General features: G+C 37.1%; 1 pseudogene; it reads left to right on the forward strand.

The window, feature by feature from the left end:
* The first annotated feature begins 6450 nt into the window (after positions 1 to 6450).
* Positions 6451 to 7391, forward strand: LOC101401400 (olfactory receptor 8B3-like; annotated as a pseudogene).
* The last annotated feature ends 8826 nt before the right edge of the window (positions 7392 to 16217 follow it).

Consider the following 16217-nt stretch of genomic DNA (forward strand, 5'->3'; position numbering starts at 1 on the left):
GTTTTGATAACAAAGAATAAAAAATGATATAACATAAGAAAGCATAAGAAAACTAGCATGCCTGTTTTGATAACAAAGAAAGTAGATTTCAAGACAAGAAGTATTACTAAATACAAAGAGGGACATCTCACAATGAAAACATGACCAATACATCAAGAAAACACAACAGGGCCGGCCCCGTGGCTTAGTGGTTAAGTGCGCGTGCTCCGCTCCTGGCGGCCCAGGTTCGGATCCAGGGCATGCACCGACGCACCGCTTCTCCCACCATGGTGAGGCCGTGTCCCACATACAGCAACTAGAAGGATGTGCAACTATGACATACAACTATCTGCTGGGGCTTTGGGGAAAAAAAGGAGGAGGTTTGGCAGTGGATGTTAGCTCAGAGCCAGTCTTCCTCAGCAAAAAGAGGAGGATTAGCATGGATGTTAGCTCAGGGTTGATCTTCCTCACACACACACACACAAAAAAAAAGACACAACAATCCTAGTTGTGTATACATCTATAATAAGCAGTCAAAAATATGAAGGAAAATTGAAGAAATAAAGGGAGATACAAAAAAAGGAATAGAACATCAGTGAACTGTGGGACAACTTCAGTTTTCCAGATATGTGTGTAATTGGAGTCCCAAAGGAGGGAGGGGGCAAGGACTAATGGCCAAAAGTTTTCCAAATTTGATAGAAACTATAAAACCACAGATCCAAGAAAGTCAACAAACCTGAAGCATCAGAAACATGAAGAAAACTACACAAAAGCACATGATCATCCCATTTTTAAAAACCAGCAATAGATAGAAAACCATAAAAAGAGCAGTGAAAAGACACATTATGTATAGAAAGAGAAATCAAGGATGACATCAGCTTTGTCATCAGAAACAATACAAGCTAGAAAACAATGAGGCAACATCTAAAATAACTAACGATAGTAAAAGTAAAAAATATTTTTGACCTAAGATTCTCTATCTGGAAAAAATGTCTTTTAAAATTTTAAAATGCAAACTTCTGCTTCTGGAAAGATGGAGCAAGTGTATTTGTCCCTATTCCGCCCACTAAGTACAACTGAAAACACTGGTCACATGTAAAACAAACAGAAGAGGACTCTGAAAGGTACAGAAGGGAGGGAAGACTAGCTAGGAAACTTGGAACCTGAGGAATGACACAGTGGTGAGTTCCATGGGTTTTCTTTTTGCCTCACATATCCCAGAATTGGAGTTGAAGAGGCCAGAAACCCAGAAATACTAACAGGCATGGACCAAAAAAAAAAAAAAAAACACCCCACCAAAGCTTGCCCTTTTGGATTCCTCTGAGTTATGTCAGCAAGATAGAGGAATAGGAGGTTCCCCACGTTTCACCACAAAAACAATGATCTGGTAGCCATCCACAGACAAAAATGCCTTTGGGGAAGCCTCAGGATCTGGGTAGGAATGTTGTGAAACCCCAGTGAGGCCCAAGACTAAGGAGAGAAGCTTTGAGAAGACAGGCCTGTGCCCTGGTGGCAGACTCCCTGCACATGGTTCTGCTGCAGGTTGAAAGTAGCCGCATCTCCCTGTGGACTCAGCTCCAGGCCCACCTGGCTGCAGTCCTACAACCAGCCCTAACTGCCAAAGGATCTAGGAGGAGCCTTGCACGTCCTTGCCCCCGGTAATAGGCTCATCGATCATGGACTTTACTGCAGATCCTGAAGTGACCCTGTGAACTGGCTCCAGTCCTACTCTACTGTTGTCTACAGTCAGTCCTGCTGGCCCAGGGACCCAACAATGCCCATCCTTGCCCCGGGTAGCAGATCCACTGACCTGAGTTGTGACTGTGGACCCAAAAGTGGCCATGTGGCTCAGTTCCAGCCCCACTGTGCCATAGTCTGGGTACAATTACGCCTTCTCAGGGAACTACCATATGATCCAGCAATCCCACTTCTGAGTATACATACAAAGGAAATGAAATCTGTATCTCAAAGAGATGGCTGCACTCCACCCCCCATGTTCATTGCAGCACTATTCACAATAGCCAAGATGTGGAAACCACCCAAGTGTCTGTCAGTGGATGAACAGATAAAGAAAATGTAGAAACTGGAATATTATTCAGCCTTAAAAAAGAAATAAATCCTACATTTTTGACAACCTGGATGGACCTGGAGGACATTATGCTAAGTGAGATAAGCCATCAACAAGAAGGCAAATACCATGTGATCTTACTTATACATGAAATCTAAAAATAATTAATTCATAAAAACAGAGAATAGAATGGTGATTGCCAGTGGTTGGGAGGGTGGGTGAAACGGGAAGATGTTAGTCAAAGGGTCCAAAGGTTCAGTTATGCAAAATGAATAATTTATGGAGATCTGATGTACAGCATTGTGGCTGTAGTTAATAATACTGCATTATATACTTGAGATTTGCTAACAGAGTTGATCTTAAGAGTTCTATCACAAAAAAGTCAAAATTATGTGAGGTGATGGATGTGTTAAATAGCTTGATTGTGGCAATTATTTCACCATGTATATATATCAAAACCTTATATTCTAAACCTTAAATATGTACAATATCTATTTGTCAAGCATACCAATAAAGCTGGGAAAAAAAGCCCGTTCTTTTTAGCCAAAGGATCGAGAAAGAGGCAGCCTAGTAAGACAGAAAACTTTAATACAATAACCTCTCTACTGAAGCCAAATACCATGGAAAAAACTTTTGCCCCACCCCCATGACAGCAAAGTCCAAATGGGAATCCTAGACTTCCACTCTCACAGGAAGTAATGAGACGCACTCGCACTGGGGCAGAGTCAGAGAATGCTATGTAGAGAGGCAGGATTTTCATCCCTGCTGGGAGACAACAGCTCCTCCTCATGATGTCACTGGAGACCATGTAGGGGAGCCTGGACTTCCATCACCACCCACCAGTAAATGGGCATCTCTTCTCATCCACCAGGGTCATGTAAGAGGAGAACTTGAGGAGAATCAGGGCTTTTACCATTGTCCTCTTGCAATGATGACACCCCATTGCAGTGTCAGCTGAGACCACGTAGGAAAGCAGAACTACAACCCCCACTCAGCAGTAAGGGGGAGTGTGGGGAACCTGAGTTTCTTCCTCCAGCTGGCAGTAATGAAGTGGTGTCCCCACCTTTCCTGGCCAGAATGGTGTCAAAGAAAGTCAGCTAAACAAAAGGTTTAAATAAAATCTAAAGTCTCATAACATAATACAAAAATGCCCAAGTTTCAAAAAAAGAAATTACCTGTTATACAAAGAATGAAGATCTCAAACTCAAAGCAAAAATGACAAGCAATACATACTGTCACCAACATGACAGAGATGTTAGAATTACCTGACAAAAATTTTAAAGAAGCCATTATAGAAATGCTTCAATGAGCAATTACAAACACGCGAAACAAATTTTTAAAAAATAAAATCTTAGCAAAGAAATAGCAAGTTTCATCAAAGAAATAGAAGATATACAGTTACATATATACAGAAGATATACAGCCACCATTTATATAACATTCTTGAAATGATAAATCTATAAAATGTAGAACACATTAGTGCTTGCCAGGGGTTAAGGAAGGATGCAGGGGAGGAGGAAAGTGGGTGTGGCTATAAAAGGGCAACATGAACCTTGCAGTGATGGAAGTGTTCTGTATTTTGAATCAATGTCAATGGCATAGTTGTGATTAAAAAAATTAGCAGCACTCATCTGTATAAAATGAGTATCTGATAATTTGCTTTATTTTAGCTAAAAAAACCACTTTATAATATATAACCTCAGTTATATACTTACACTTGAAAATATATTAGCCAATGTTTCTGGGTGTTTGCAGCTGGTTAATATAGTCTCACATAATCTTGCAAATTAAAAAAAGCGTTTAATTAAAATGCATGGTTTCCTTTTCTGCATCCTTATGATAATACAGTACAGAATAAAGCTTAAATTACCACTGACTTTGACAAGTTAGAACATATTGGACTTGAGTTACTTAAAAAAGAGTCAGAAATGGACAAAAGATGCTGTGCTCTATCTCAGTGAAAGGATGACCATATGACATTGTTATAACTGAATTAGGCTAAGGTGACCATTATGCAAATGGTAGAAAGCAAGGCAATGACAGCTTTGCAATGTAAGGACAAGCTCAGAATCTCTCTATATTTGTTCTATGTTTACCCATATTTACATTGATTGTATTAAAGATGAAAGAATGACTTTCAGCTCTAGCTTAGAGCCCTGGCATAAAATTCTTCTTACAATGTGATATGATATAATATAAATTTAGAGGGACCATTTCTGGTTCTTGTGTCACCTAAATAAGAGATCTTAACTTTCCACAGAAAACATGTTTTAATGAATCTCCAAGGTCCTCATCACTACTGCAGCCCAAGGAACGTTTATCTTGTGGGACACATTTCAAGTTTGCCTTGAGGAATTTTTGGTCCCCTAGTAATTTTGAGGGGTCTGACACTAATAATTGGGACTCGTTTTACTAATGGTTGGGTTTAAAACTATCCTAAGTATATAACCCAAAATTGAGGGATTTCCTAAATTTTTTTCTTTGCCCTCTGCTCTTTTTGTCTTTACTTTCTCTGATTGAGTTCACCTAAAATCCCATGGCTTTAATCTCTATGAAAACAATCCCCAAATCTTTTTCTCATGTTCTGACCTTTCCCCTTACGTTTATTTAGTCTTAGTTAGGCATTTGTCTAATGTACACTTCTACTTGGATGTCCTGCTAGTAGCTCAAGCCCACCATGTTCAAACCAATGCATGATTTTTATGAATATTTCCAATCTCTTTGAGTTCTTTCTGTTTGTAGTAACAGCATAGTTTATTCAAACACCAAGGCTAGTATCTTTTGGATTTTTTTGTCTATTTTTATCCCCTTTGTGAGAAGTCTTGATGAATCTTCCCTTGAAACATCTCTTGCATATATTTGTTTCTTGAAATTACTCCCAATAGCACTGTTAATTCAGGGCATTTTTATCAATCATTGACTACTGTAATTGCCTCCCAAAGCTGACCCTGCCTCCAGTCTTTCTTATGGCTGTCCATCCTGCCAGCACCCACCATATTAATCCTTCTAAGTGTGCACTTTGATTATTTCAATCCTGTGCCAGAAAAGAAATAAAAATCTTGAATGGTTCTTAACAGCTTCCCATAGTGAGCTGACCTTGATTTTGGTATTTGAGAGCTTCCTATACCGATCCGAATTTGACTTTTGATCTGAGTCTATGCTGCAGTCCCCTGGGGAGGATAGGAATAGGTGCTGTGGATGCAGGAAAGGTCATCTGCTTTTCTATTTGGGGATGTAGCCCATTTGGCAACAAGCAAAGATGTATGTAAAATGGTATACTTCTGATAAATCAGTGTTATTATAATGAACTAGGCAACAAATACAGATTAGGTAATTTCTTTTTTCTCCAAAGCCTGATCTCTGGGGAAAACACTGGGGAAATATAGTCCTCCAATTTTTAATGAGATCCCTAGGATTTCCCAACTGATAGAAATCCCTTAGGTCACATTAGCAGGTGCTCTTTTGGCACCAGCAAATGCTATTTACTACTCCCTAGTCTGGAGAGGATGCTCTTGGCAAAGCCACTGTCAGAAATCACGATCTGTTACTCATAGTCTCTCAGAGCCTGGGGTACGGAGGCCTGTGCTCTGTTTCCCTCAGTCCAAAATTCAATAATAATAATAAGAATCTCTGTTCTGGGCTGTTAACCTCTAAAATTCATCGGAGCCACTTGCCCCTCATTGAGAACAGACGACAAGAGTTAGCAAGGCCCAACATTGCAGTCCCGATGCAGAAAGGTGAGTGTTGAATTTTACCTGTCCTGTTGTTATTCTTCTTCCATACCTCATCAATGAAGCCAAGGACTCCTTGAAACGCCATATCTCCTCTCTGCTGAGATGACCATTGATCTTTAGGTGGGCCTGGTGGACTGTCAAAGCAGAAGTGGAGCAGAGATGCTGTAGAGTCATGATTGGTCACAAAGTTTCTGAATTTTATTCCTAGAGAATTTGCCCATTAGTGGTTTTGTTTTCTTTTACTGAGGAAGATTTGCCCTGAGCCAACATCTGTTGCCAATCTTCCTCTTTTTACTTGAGGAAGATTGCCCCTGAGCTAACATCTGTGCCAATCTTCCTCTATTTTGCACGTGGCACGCCACCACAGCATGGCTTGATGAGCAGTGTAGGTCTACGCCTGGCATCTGAACCCATGAACCCCGGGCGGCCGAAGCGGAGCACGCGAACTTAACTGCTATGCCACTGGGCTAGCCCCCATTAGTGTTTTTGATATACATCGTTAAAAATTTTCTCAGCCTTTATACAATGGAGAAAACAAAGACACATAGAAGGGTAGGCTTGAGTTCATTCTAACAATTGTAGGTCTCAATCTCATTATAGTGGAATTGGGTGGAGAGAGCTGAGTATTCATTTTAATGTTCCTTTTGTTCTGTTCCCACAGATATATCCTAGGGAAGAATGGCTTCAGGAAACGACTCTTCAGTGACTGAGTTTATCCTGCTGGGTTTAACACAACAACCAGACCTCCAGCTGCCTCTCTATTTCGTTTTCTTAGGAATCTATGTGGTCACTGTGGTGGGGAACATTGGCTTGCTTATTCTGATTGGTGTGAACTCTCACCTGCACACTCCCATGTACTACTTTCTCTTTAAACTTTCCTTCATTGATCTCTGCTACTCCTCTGTCATAACCCCTAAAGTGCTGATGAGTTTTGTAAAACAGAACATCGTCTCTTATGTAGAGTGCATGGCTCAGCTCTATTTCTTCTCATTCTTTGTTATTGATGAGTGCTATATTTTGACATCAATGGCCTATGACCGATATGTGGCCATCTGTAAACCCCTACTTTACAAGGTTACCATGTCCCATCAGGTCTGCCTCATGCTGATGTTGGGTGCATATATGATGGGGTTTGTGGGTGCCGTGACCCACACTGTATGCATGCTGAAACTCACCTTCTGTGATGGCAACATCGTCAATCATTACATGTGTGACATACCTCCTCTTCTCCAGCTCTCCTGCACAAGCACCTATATCAATGAGCTGGTGGTTTTCATTGTGGTGGGCATCAATGTAATAGTGCCCAGTCTCACCATCTTCATTTCTTACACCTTGATCCTCTCCAACATCCTCCACATCCGTTCTACAGAGGGCAGGGCCAAAGCTTTCAGTACCTGCAGCTCCCACATAATGACTGTTTCTCTTTTCTTTGGATCATCAGCATTCATGTATCTTAAGCCTTTTCCTGCTGGGTTTCTGGATCAAGATAAAGTATCCACAGTTTTTATACCATTGTGGGGCCAATGATGAATCCTTTCATCTATAGTTTGAGGAACAAAACTGTCCAAATTGCACTGAGTAAGACTTTGAAGAAAAGAGTGTTTTCCTAAATAGAATTAGTGTTAGTTATCAATGCCAAATCTTAGTAAGGGCACACAATGTATAAAGATATGGAGAGAACATAAATAAATCAAAATAGAAATGCAGATGATTAAATAATAAGGAAAATTAAGTTTATTACATAAATCACTTCACAAGAAAAGACACTCTAAGGAAGAGGAGGATCAGTGCCTTATCCTTTCATAGAAAGTAAGGAAAATAGTTCATTCTGTCATTCTTAGGTTTATTCTCAGAGAGTATAACATTTTAAGTAGAAGAAGTTGAATGGCGATAAATCCAGAAATGGTAAGGTTGTGAGATTTTTGATTGAGGCATTTTGGAATTCCTGTGAAGCCTTGTCATGGAGATACAGAATCTGGTGGACTTTAGATTCAGCCATTTAGTCATTCATTTATAGGTTTCCCCCACCATCTTAAAGTAGAGCATTCCTATGAAAGCTTTCCTAAGCTGATTACAATTAATTTATATGGGAAAATTTTTTTAGCATTCCCATACCCAAAAAATAACCTACCAAATCGTACAAAATAACACATAAAATCTAAAATAACACTAACATATAGTAAAAATGGTAATGATATGATAAATACACAGCTTGTATAAAGTAGAAATAATGTAGGTCCAATGTACTTTCACGTACCGGAAGCGGGAAGACAGCAAGCACACTGTAAAGCTGAGAGGTGGTGGTGGTGACCACGGTGTGTTAGGCTGAGTTGTCAGAGGTTGGGGTGGTGGGCTGTACAGGAGAATGGGGTGTAGGAGACAGAGGAAGAGGGTCATCTGTTAACATCTCATCATTGTCTGAATCCATCAGAGCAGGTAGGTCACTAACATCTATACCCTCTTCTATGTCCGCCTGCCTGGATGTTGATGGTTGATGTCTTCGTCTTCTGTGGCTGATGTGGAAAGCTCGAAATAAAACAGTTTGCTTGAGTGCTTAGCCTCTGTAATGGTGAATGCTATTTTCACTTTTTGCCTTTTTTTGTAAAAGTGAAAATTTCCTTTGGATTTCTTTCAGTTAGTGAAAACAGAAACTAATGTAAATCTTTCTTAAAAGTGAAGTGGCATAAGGCAAACTCTCAGATGGCTGGGAAACCTGTAATAAACCTCTGTTGAAAGGCTATTGAGTTTTTGGAAATGAAAGTGGTCTATTTGAGTGTTGTAGGGCATTTTGTTCAGGGAAATTCATTTCCCAAAAGGAGATAAGTATAGGGAGATGCTCTTCCCACTCTGGTCTCTTCTAACATTAGTCGTTAAGGAGTATGGTAAAGGGAGATTTCCTTCTGATCCCTGTTCCTAGGGACAAGAAGGTGAGATAACCGTTTAGAGCAGTCAGAAATAAAGGGAACCCACCTGGGTTTTACCTCTTGGGACTTCAGCGCAGGAAATGTGGGTAATACAACATGCTGTACTAATTTTACTAGAAATATTTACCAATTATGAGTAGAAGAATTGGTCCTTTTCTCAAATAGCCTAAAAATCTCTAATTCCATTAGCAGTTAGCATTTTCCCTTCATTATTTTCACTCTCCCCTTTATCTCAGAGGTTTAATGGCACTAATGATGTAGTTATTTACTCAACAAATAGAAACTGAGAGTCTATCTTGTACCACGCTCTGTTCTTAAACATTACAGTTACAGTGGTGAATAAGACAATGTCTGTGCTCTCATAGGGCGCATAGAGTTGTTTCTCTTATTCTTAGTTTTGAGATTTCTTTATGTATTCTGAATACAAATTATGTCAGATATATCATTTACAATATTTTCTCCTACTCTCTCTTTTCATTCTCTTAATAGTGTCTTTCAAAGAACAGAAAATCTTAATTTTGATGAATTCTAATGTCTCAATTATTTTTTATTATGGATTGAGCTTTTGGTGTCATATTCAAGAGATCTTTTGCTAATCCCAAAGTCCCAACAATTTTTCTCTTATGTTTTCTTCTCTAAGCTTTATGGCATTTAAGTTTATGATCTATTTTGAATTAATTTTCCTATATGATATGGGCTGTTGATATAAGTAATTTTTTTTGCATATAGATATATAATTATTCCAGCACCCTTTGTTGAAAAGTATTTCAGACTCAAGATAAATCAAAAAAGATATCTATATGCAGAGGTAGTGGTGGGGAGTAGGGAAGATATGTGGATCTGGCACTGTGGGGCACTGATGAATGCCCTTGTGCTTCTGAGTAGAGTGAGTTAAATGAACGTGTGAGGAGTGGAATTTCTGGGTGAAATGGAAAGTTTGACTTTTTATGAAACTGCCAAACTATTTTCAAAAGAGGCTCTACTATTTTATATTCTCACCAGTTTCTCCACATCCTTGCCAAAACTTAGTATTGTCTGTCTTTTTAATCATGGCCATTCTAGTGAGTGTGCAGTGGTATCTCATTTTGGTTTTAGTTTGCACATCCTTAATGAATAATGATACTGGCATCTTTTCACGCTTATTAGCCATTTGTATATCTTCTTTGGTGAAATATTTGTTTACATATTATGTCTACTTTCTGATTTTATTATTTCTTTCCTCAATATTGTAAGACATAATCAAGATTGTAAGACAATTTAATTACAATTAAATTTTAAGACACAATTAAGAAAATAAAAAGTCAAGTCACATACGAAGAAAATAGATTTTAAAAATATATTATCTAGTAATGGACTTGTATTAAAAAATATAAACAACTCTTACAACTTATTACATTTGTATGGTTTATTATTTTCCATTCTTATACTTTTAGCCTACCTATATTATTATATTTGAGGCAAGTTTCTTGTAGACAGCATATAGTTGGGTCATTTTTAAATGCACTTTGGTAATCTTTGTCTTTTAATTGGCCTCTTCGGTTAATTTGTTTAGACCATTATTGATCTACTGTTGTCTGAGAGCTTACTCTAACATTGTATTATTTGTTTTCTATTTGTTCCCACTGTTTCTTGTTCCTCTGTTTCCCCTTTACTTGCCTTTCTATGGTTTAGTTTTTCTTTCTCAGAATTCAATTTTGATTATCTATAGCAATTTGAAGTACCTCGTTGTATAATTTTTCAGTGATTACTCTAGGTATCATAGTATACATATGTAACTTACATAGTCTACTGGTATCGACATTTTATGACTTGGAGTAAAGTGTAGGAAATTTGCTTCTATTTACTTCCCTCTATCCTTTTCCATTTTTAAAAAATTGTCTTAAGTATTTTTTCTACATACCTTGAGTGCCACATCAGGTGGTGTTATTTCTTTTGCTTCAAACATGAAAAATAATTTTTAAAAATCATATGATAGTCTGTTACATTTATCTCTATTTTTACACATTCCATAGTTCTTCCTGGAGTTCCAAGCCTCCTTCTGTTATCATTTCCTTTCTCTTTGGTATACTTCTTTTAGCCATTCTTTAATGGTCAGTATGTTGATGACAAATTATCTTAGACTTCCTTCATGGAGGAATGTACTCTCCCCTTTATTCATGAATAATATTGCCAGTGGATATAGAATTCAAAATTGGTAATTCTTTCTTTTCAATGCTTTAAAAATTTTGAACCCCTTTCTTTTTTTCATTATTTTAGATGAGGAATCTGCTGTCATCCTAATTGTTGTATCTCTCTAGGGTATTTGTCTCTTCTCTCTGCCTTCATGGAAAATTATATTCTGTTTGGTTTTCAGTTTTCAAAAGCTTGACTATGATAAGTCACAGCATGGGTTTCTTTGAGTTTATTCTGTTTGATGTTTGCACAACTCTTGAATCTGTAGGTTTATGTCTTGCATTGAATTTGAGAAATTTTCAGCCACTATGAATATTATGAATATTTGAATATTGTTGAATATTCAATATTGAATATTGTTTTCATATTTATGCGCCTCCTCTTTGCCTTCTGTGACTTCAGAGATATAAATATTATGTGTTGTGTTATTGTTCCACAGGTTTCTGAGGCTCTATTTACCTTTGTCTAGTCTATTTTTTTGTGTGCGTGTGAAGAAGATTAGCCCTGAGCTAACATCCGGTGCCAATCCTCCTCTTTTTGCTAAGGAAGATTGGCCCTGGGCCAACATCCATGCCCATCTTCCTCTATTTTGTACGTGGGACACTGCACACAGCATGGCTTGACAAACAGTACGTCGGTCAGCACCTGGGATCCAAACCTGCATACTCTGGGCCACTGAAGTGGAGCACACGGACCTAACCACTATGCCACCAGGCTGGCCCTGTCTAGTCTATTTTTTATCTGTTATCCACATTATATAATTTTTCTTGATTCACCTTTCAGTTAACTGTTTCTTTCCTCTATTGTCTCCAATCTACTCTGAAGTCCATTCTGTGAATTTGTTGTTTCATTTATTGTAAATTTTAATTGTTAAAATTTCTCTTTCTTTTTTTAAAAAATTAAAATTTAATTTGTTTTTAAAGAGAAACTTAGATGTATCAGATGTATATTCAAAATATTAGTGACACCAGCTAAAGTTTATTAGGTTAACATATTTAATCAACTGTTTTAACTATGATATTGGTACATTGCTAAAATTATGTAGCCCTTTATTTTTTGCTGAGCCTTTTTTTGATTAAAGTTTTTATTTTGATATAATTATAGATTCAACTGTATGCAACTGTAAAAAGTAATAAAGAGACACCCTGTGTACCCTCTACCCAGTTTACTCCCCATGGGAACATCTTGCAAAATAGTAGTCAATATCACAACCAAAATTTTAACGTTATCCTTTTATAGCCAAACCCATTTGTCTCTCAAATCCACCTCCTCCTTCACTCCTAGCAACCACTAATTTGTTCACCATTTCTACAATTTTGTCATTTCAATAATGTTCTATAAATGGAATCATACAGTGTACAACATTTTGACATTTTTTGGTCACTCCATATAATTCTATGAATATTCATCCAAATTGTTGTATGGGTCAATAGTTTGTTCCTTTTTATTGATGAATAGTATACCATGATATGGAAGTACAATAGTTTGTTTAACCATTCACACTTGGGAGGAAAACAGTTATTTCCAGTTCTTGGCTGTTATGGATAAAACTGCTCTAACATTTGTGTCTAGGTTTTTGTGTGAGCATAAGTCTTCATTTTTCTGGGATAAATGCCCAGGACTGTAATTGCTGGGCTGAGTGGCAGCTGCATGTTTAGTGTTTTAAGAAAGAGGAAAATTCTGCCTTTTTGGATAACACCGATGGACTCTGAGGACATTATGCTACATGAGATGTCAGACAGCGAAAGACAAATACCATGTGATATCACTTATATGTGGAATCTAAAGAAGCCAAACTCATAAAAACCGAGTAGAATTGTGGTTACCAGAGGCTGGGGGTGGAGGAAGTGGGGAGATGTTGTTTAAGGGTACAAAATTGCAACTAGTAGATAAATAAATCTGGAGATCTAACGCACAGCATAGTGATTATAGTCAGCAACACGGTATTATAAACTTCAAAGTTGTTAAGAGACTAGATTTTAATTGTTCTCACCAAACGCAAACAAAAATAATAATTATGTGACAAGATAGAAGTGTTAGCTAATGCTATGGTGGTAATCATATTGTGATATATAAATATATCAAATTAACACATTGTACACCTTAAACTTTCACAATGTTATATGTCAATTATATCTCAAAAAAAAAAAAAAAAAGAAAATGAATTTGGATTGAGAAAAAATGAAAGAGAGACAAACTGCGAAAATGCTTTCCAGCCTGGCTATGGTATCATTTTACATTCCCTCCAGTAATATGCGAGTGATCCAGTTTCTCCACATCTATGCTGTCATTTAGTATTGTCACTATATTTTATTTTAGCCATTCTGACAAATGTGAAATGATATCTCATTGTGGTTTTAGTTTTTATTACCCTAATTCCTGATGATATTGAACATATTTTCATGTGCTTATTTGCCAGGTATATATACTCTTCAATGACCTGTCTCTTCATATCTTTTGCCCATTTTGTAACAGGACGATTTTTTTTAAATCATTGAGTTTTGAGAGTTATTTATTTATTATTTTTGTCTGGAAGACCAGCCCTGAGCTAACATCTGATGCCCATCCTCCTCTTTCTTGCTGAGGAAGATTGACCCTGGGCTAACATCCGTGCCCATCTCCCTCTACTTTATATGGGATGCCGCCACAGCATGGCTTGACAAGCAGTGCGTGGGTGCGCCTCCAGGATCCGAACTGGTGAACCCTGGGCCGCTGCAGCGTGCTCACTTAACTGCTATGCCACCGGGTGGGCCCAAGAGTTTTTTTCTTTCTCTTTTTTTTAATACATTCTAGATACATTCCAGGAAGCCCTTTGTTGGATACGTTGATTACAAATATTGTCTGTAGCTTGTCTTTTCATCCTTTAACAGAGTTTTCATAGAGCTGAGGTTTTTAATTTCAATGAAGTCCAATTTATCACTTTTTCCTTTTATGGATCACGCTTTTGGTGTCAAGCTTAAGAACTCTTAGCCTAACCCTATATCTTAATGACTTTTCTCCCATATTTTTTTCTAAAAGTTTTATAGGTTGTGCTTTAATCTATGTCTGTGATCCATTTTGAGTCAATTTTTTAATAAGATATAAGACTCAGCTTGAGGTTATTTTTATTGGCTATGGATGTCCAATTTCTCCAGCACCATTTGTTGGAAAGGTTGTCTTTCCTCTGTTGAACAGCTTTTGTACTTTTCCAAAACTCGTTTGGGTCTATTTGTGTGGGTCTATTTTAGAGTTCTTTATTGTCTTTCATTGAGCAATGTGTCTATCCCTTCACCAATACCACACAGTCTTGATTACTGCAGCTGCAGCTATATAAGTTTTAAATCAACTAGAGTGATAGTTTTCTATTTTATTCTTACTTTTCAAAATTTTTTGCTATTCTAGTTTCATTGCCTTTCTATATAAAGTGTAGAACAAACTTGTTTATATCTACAAAAAATGTTGTTAAGATTTTGATGGGAATTGCTTTTAGCCTATATATTAATTTGGAGAGAATTAATGGCTTTACTATGTTGAGTCTTCCAATCCACAAACATGATAGGTCTCTCCATTTATTTTCTTGTATTTCTTTCATCAGCATTGTGTAGTTTTCAGCATACAAACCCTGCACATGCTTTGTTAGGTTTACATCTAAGTGTTTAATTTTTTAGCAATTCTAAATGATATCACTTTAATTTCAGTGTTTGTGTGTTGATTGGTAATATGTAGAATTATAATTGATTTTGATCCTGTGACCTTATTAAACTCATCTATGTGTTCTAGGAGTTTTTAAGTAGATTCCTTGGAATTTTCTATGTAGAAAATTATGTTATCTGCAATTAGGGACACTGTTATTTCTTTTTTTCTGATCTGTATCCATTCATTTCCTTTTCTTGCCTTATTGCACCGACCTATACCTTCTGTACAGTGCTGAATAAAAGTGATGGTAGTGGACATCTGTGTCTTATTTCCAATCATAGGGGGAAAGTACTCAGTCTTTCACCATCAAGTGTAATGTTAGCTGAAGATTTTTTGTAGGTGTTCTTTTTCAAGTTAAGGAAGCTTTCATCTACTCCTAGTTTCTGAGAGTTTTTTTTTTCTTTTTAATCATGAATTGTTGTTGAATTTAGTCAAATGTTTGTTTTTGTTTTGTCTCAACTGATATGATTATGTTTTTTCTTCTTTAGCTTGTTCATGTGGTGGATTACATTTCTCGATTTTTCCAATATAGAACCCTCCTTGCATCCTTGGAATAAACCCCCTTGGTTGTAGTGAATAATTCTGTTTATATATTGCTGAATTTTGTCTGCTAATATGTTGTTAAGGATTTTTCAAGAGGGATATTAATATGTAATTTTCTTTTTGTACTGTCTTTGCCTGATTTTTGCGTCAGAGTAATACTGACAACATAAAATGAATTGGAAATTGTTCTCTTTACTTGTGTTTCCTGGAAGAGATTATACAGAATTGGTGTTAATTTTTAAATGTTTGGTAGAGTTCCTCAGGGAGAGCTTCCATACCTGGAGATTTCTTTTCGGGGCCTTTTTAAGTTATAAATTTAATTTCCTTAATATTTATAGGACTATTCAACTTTTCTATTTCATTTGTGTGAGTTGTGGTAGTTTGTGTTTTTTAAGGCATTGATTCATTTCATCTAAGTTGTTAAGTTTATGTGTGAAATTTTTTCTTAGCTTATTGTTATTGTTTTGATGTTTGTAGTGATATTCTCTGTTTTTTCACCCTAATGTTGGTAATTCGTGTCAACTCTCTTTTCCCTTTGTCATTATTGCTAGCAGTTTGTCAATTTTATTGATCTTTTCAAATAGCTAGATCTATGTTTCATTGTCTTTCTGTTGTTAGCTTTATCGATTTTTGCTCTTATCTTTATTTCTTCTCTTCTGTTTTCTTTGGGCTCTGCAAGCGGGATTTGTCCATTTTCCTTATTTATTTATTCAATCATTTATTTATATCATTATGGACTCATGGAATTTATTTTATACTTTACATTATAATCCAATGCTACTTCATTTATTTTTTTGCTCAAATTGTTCCAGTTTTGGCCATTGAGAACTCTTTTTTTTTTTTTTGAGGAAGAGTGGCCCTGAGCTAACATCTGTTCCCAATCTTCCTCCTTTTTTCCCCCTTTCTCTCCCCAAAGCCCCAGTAGATAGTTGTATGGCATAGTTGTACATCCTTCTAGTTGCTGTATGTGGGACGCCGCCTCAGCATGGCTTGATGAGTGGTACGTAGGTCCGGGTCCAGGATCCGAACTGGCAACCCTGGGCCTCCGAAGTGGAGCGTGCAAACTTAACCACTATCACACTGGTGGTTAGGGTCTCAATATATCAATTTGGCGGTACACAA

This window comes from Ceratotherium simum, chromosome 7 (assembly GCF_057802395.1).
Source record: "Ceratotherium simum simum isolate JZ-2026a chromosome 7, ASM5780239v1, whole genome shotgun sequence".
In the NCBI taxonomy this organism is placed as follows: domain Eukaryota; kingdom Metazoa; phylum Chordata; class Mammalia; order Perissodactyla; family Rhinocerotidae; genus Ceratotherium; species Ceratotherium simum.